We start from the raw sequence: 5,028 nt of genomic DNA, 5'->3' as shown, positions 1-5,028 counted from the left end.
AGAGAGAGAGAGAAAGAGAAAGAATGAGAGATAGATAGACAGACAGCTGGAGAGTACAAAAGTGAGAGACAGTTTGAGAGCTGAAGTAGAAGAGAAAGTGAAAGTGAAAGAGCAAGAAAGAGAGAGTGAAAGAAAGACAGAGAGAGAGAGAGGGAGGGAGGGAGGGAGAGATATTACAACTAAGTTCAGTGTTGATTTCTCACTACTGAGAAGTAAAGTTTAGTGTCAGTTTAACATGGCTATTCCATAGGAACCGACGTTACTCCTGTTTTTAGTCCCAGGAAGACGCCTCCTCTAGCTAGTTATCAATGCAATCTGCACCTGATATATATTGCAAGCAGGGGAGCGAACCCCTACCATCTTCTAATGACAACAGAACCTGCTCTGCAAGATGTATCGGATGCAGATTGCATCACTGACCAACTGGAGGAGGCGTTCTCCTGGAGTTAAAAACGGTAGTAACAGCCATGTTAAATATTTTTTAATTTTCTATAAATACGCCTCAGGCAATGTAGATTATGTTTATATCGGAATTTTCATATTAAATTTCGATATAATCATAATCTACACACTCTGAAAGGGATTTGTAGAATATTTCATTAAAAAATGCTCATCTTTTTGAAAGTTATGAGGAAACAAAGCCGATGCTTGTGAATTTTCTGAAACTCCTCACTCCCACCTATGGAAAAAAATTTTTTTACCACAAATCCTGATATAATCGGAATGTACACAATTTGAAGCATATTTGTAGAAAATTTCACTGAAAAATATCTATTTTTCTGGAAGTTATGAACAAAGAAAATTGAGGGCAGAGGGCACACTTGCGTAGACATGCCTTTTTAATTTTACATAGGTACAAAACCAGAAATTTGGGTAAAGTAACAGTTAGTGAAGGCAAGTGGCCTAATAGCCCTAGCATAGCTAGAATGTGTGCTGCCTGGTGTGGCCCTTCCATTTACCACCCCTGGACTTCACAAAAAATACATATTGCCTACAGTAGACCCCAAAGTGATGCCCCTTTAAAAGTACTGCCCCCACCACTCCAAGCTACACTAGTGCCTAATGGATAGAGTGTCAAAATTGCAAGATTACAGATTTGTTTCCTGGACTGTTATGTTCTTCAGCAAGACACTTTACTTCATGTTGTTCCAGTCCATTCAGCTGTAAATAATTGACCCTGCAACGGATAAGCATTCTGTTCTGGGTGTGAATCTTAGTGATCTTGGTTATTTATACTGCTTGAAAACCAGGTAACTGACCCCATGAAACAGTAATGTCCAGAGGTTGATGATGACAAAGAACAGTCAATTATATCAACCCTGGTATTCAAATAATACTTTATTTTATCAACCCCAGGAGGATAAAAAGCAAAGTCGATTTCAGATGGATTTGAACTCAGAACTTAACAAACTGGAACAAATACCACAAAACTTTTTGTCAAATGTAACAGTTCTTCTAATCCATAACCATACATTATATCGGTTTCAAATTTTAGCACAACGCCAGCAATTTCGGAGGGGAGGTAAGAAATCATTATTCTACATAAAACAAAAATTCATTTTATTTTACAGAATCTATTTCTGTTATGGCTTCAATTGCGTTGTGAGTTTATTCTATTTTCTATCAACAGTTCAAGACAGAACAAGTGGAAGTAACCAACATCAACAACCACACTAGAGCTCCTTTTGGAACTACTGGAGTCAGTACAGAGTTACCAGAGTCTTGGAGTCAGTCATACAGCACCCTCGTTACCAACTCAACCATGGATGTACCAAATGTAACTGACACTGGACTGCAAGACATACCAGTAGCAGAGAAAATTTATCAGACAACAACCTCAATTATGGATGGTTTACAAGGTAGAATAAATAATATAAGATTCTGACTTTTACTCATTTTCTAATTCTTCGACTGCATTAGAAAGAGGGGTAGGAAATGGACGAACTGCTTATCAACTTTTACCAAGAAATTTAGTTCACGTAGGACCTTCTGCTGACTCAACCATCATTTCATTACATTTAACAGAAATTTCATCTATTTTAGAGTCTATCATTTCATTTATACTATTGTTGCCAGTACCGCCTGACTGACCTTCGTGCGGGTGACACATAAAAGCACCCACTACACTCTCTGAGTGGTTGGCGTTTAGGAAGGGCATCCAGCCGTAGAAACTCTGCCAAATCAGATTGGAGCCTTGTGTTGCCATCCGGTTTCACGAGTCCTCAGTCAAATCGTCCAACCCATGCTAGCATGGAAAGCGGACGTTAAACGATGATGATGATGATGATGATGATGATTAATAAATATACACTTCGAAGGGATATAAATAGAACTTCGTCTATTTGTACTATCTGTATCTACATTTATTGCACGTTTACTTCTTTCATGAACAATCTCCTCTTCTCTCTCTCTCCCTCTCTCTCTCTCTCCCCTCTTCTCTCTCTACCTCTTTCCCCACTTAACTATACTTCTCTTTTTTCTTCACTTTTCTTTGTATTTCTATCTGTATATTTGACATTACACTCATGTGCACAGACACACTCACACACATATCTATTATTTTTCTTTCTTTTTTCCTGTATAGACACTAACAATCTACAACACATATACTCTCTCTCTCTCTCTCTCTCTCTGTCTGTCCCCTTATTCACTTAATACACATGCATACATTTCTAACCTTTTCCTCAGTGTTTGGAATTGAACTTATTGAGTATGGTTCCAGTCCAATGACCGAAACAAGAAGTCAAAAATAAAGATAACTACTCAACCCGTTCTTTTCCATTTGCAGATCATCCCTCCAGGTTTGAACCCTTTCTCACCCTAACTGATGGCACCAATTTGCTGGGTCTTGTGGTGTATTCATTAATGATGAGTATAGCCATTAAGCGTGTGGGAGAACAAGGTCGATTACTTGTTGATATTTTCACTGCTTTTTACCAAAGCACTTTGAAATTAATATCTTTTATTACATGGTAAGGTGTATCTTCTTTTATATGGTATCACCTTTTCATTACAGGTTTTTTACAACACAATTTTCATTACATAATGTTTTCCATGTCTATTGAGCCACTGTGAGAGCCTAGCCCCTACGTGTTACACATCTTCTTTTTCTTCTTCTTTCTCTTCTTCTTCTTGTTCTTGTTCTTGTTCTTCTTCTTCTTCTTGTTGTTCTTCTTCTTCGTTTTCTTCTTTACCACAATGTTGAAGACGATGATGATGGCAATACCGAACAAAACCACTCCTCCTCCTTCACTACCACCACTGTCTACCAAATCCACTCATAAGGCTTTGGTCGGCCCGAGGCTATAGTAGAAGACACTGGCCTAAGGTGCCACGCAGTGGGACTGAACCCAGAACCATGTGGTTGGTAAGCAAGCTACTTACTACACAGTCACTCCTGCGCCTATTGTTGACTATTTATCTACATCTGGATATAAAAGTTTTGGAAAGGTATTTTCCTGTCTAATTTCCTATACATGAAAGTCTCCACTCTCTTCATGACTGATGTTGTCTAAGGGTTAGGATATCACTTCAGGGCCAATACAGCTTGATATCAGTGTCATTGCAGGCTACACTATCAGAACACTAAGAAACAGGATAAACACTGCAAGACATCTTGGCCAATATTTTAACAAATTCACTAAACCACCTCACTGGATTGGTAATTCTTTTATCAACCCCAAAAGGGGAAAAAGCAAACTTGATTTCAACAACAACAACAATACACATACACATGTACTCACAATGGGCTTCTTTCAGTTTCTGTCCCACAAATCCACTCACAAGGCTTTGGCTGGTCCATGTCTACAGTAGAAGACACTTGCCTAGGGTGGTGTACAGTGAGACTGGAGCAAAATGTCCCTCAAATTACATTGTAGTGTCTTGAATAAAGTAAAGACATTACATAACATAGTCCTAAATACATACCCTCTCACTAGACATAATGGCTTTGTTGACTATTTTTCAATGTAGGTTTGCTTTGTCAGTACTGACCTGCTACTAAACAACGATAACACAGACAGCTTGAATTTTACACAAATCTTGTGTTTTAATTTATGAAAATTAACTCAATATGAAGGTTATGCTAGGATACAAAATACTGCATTATTTACTTTGAGATGATCTCTCATAAGAACTCATGGTGCATAAAAGCACTTGTAATTATATTGTTGACAGACAAGAACTGTCTGCTATGGCTGTTGGAACTGCCAGATCACTTAATTTCACCCTGCTATAAGTTCCTCAGTGACAGATGTTCAGCAGTAGCATAACAGCTGAATCTCCCATCAACAATATGCAGAGTATCTTTTAATAAGCCCATTGGTTGTTTGCAATACCAGTGCCTGAATAGACACTGATAATCTACATATTGTTGACGGGAGATTTGGCTGATATGCCACTGCTTGGCATCTGTCACTGAGGAAGCCATAGCAGGGTGAAATCATATGATCTGGCAGTTCCAGTGGCTGTAACAGACAATTCTCATCTGTCAACAATACAATTGCAAGTGCTTTTAAACACCATGAGTCCTTATGATAAATAATGCCATATTCCTTGTTCTAACATAACTTCCACACTAAGTTGGATATCATGATTGCCTTTTGGTATTAATATTGCTTCTGCCGTTATAAATTAAATAAAAAAATTTTTTTTTTCTCTCTCACCTGATTTCCTAGGTTCTCTCCAATTGGAATATTTTTCTTGCTCACTAGTACAATGATTGGATTGGAAGAACCTTCCACAGCTTTCCATCAGGTGGCACTGTACATAGGAACAGCCTTGGTTGCTCATTTAGGCTATGCGCTGGTGTTATTACCCTTGGTATATTTCCTGATGACACGGAAAAACCCAGTAAAATTTCTCTACAAGAACTCATTGTGTATATGTACAGCATTTGCTACATCATGCAGGTATGACCACCACTAATTCCCACCTGAAATAAGTAAAAGTTAAAAGATATTTAGGAAGAAAAATATTCTCTGTTCAAGCCTTTCCCCTATGGGAAGAATAAATAAATAAATATATATA

Source organism: Octopus bimaculoides, chromosome 8, assembly GCF_001194135.2.
Source record: "Octopus bimaculoides isolate UCB-OBI-ISO-001 chromosome 8, ASM119413v2, whole genome shotgun sequence".
NCBI classification, from domain to species: Eukaryota; Metazoa; Mollusca; class Cephalopoda; order Octopoda; family Octopodidae; genus Octopus; species Octopus bimaculoides.
This window is presented reverse-complemented; position numbering follows the sequence as displayed.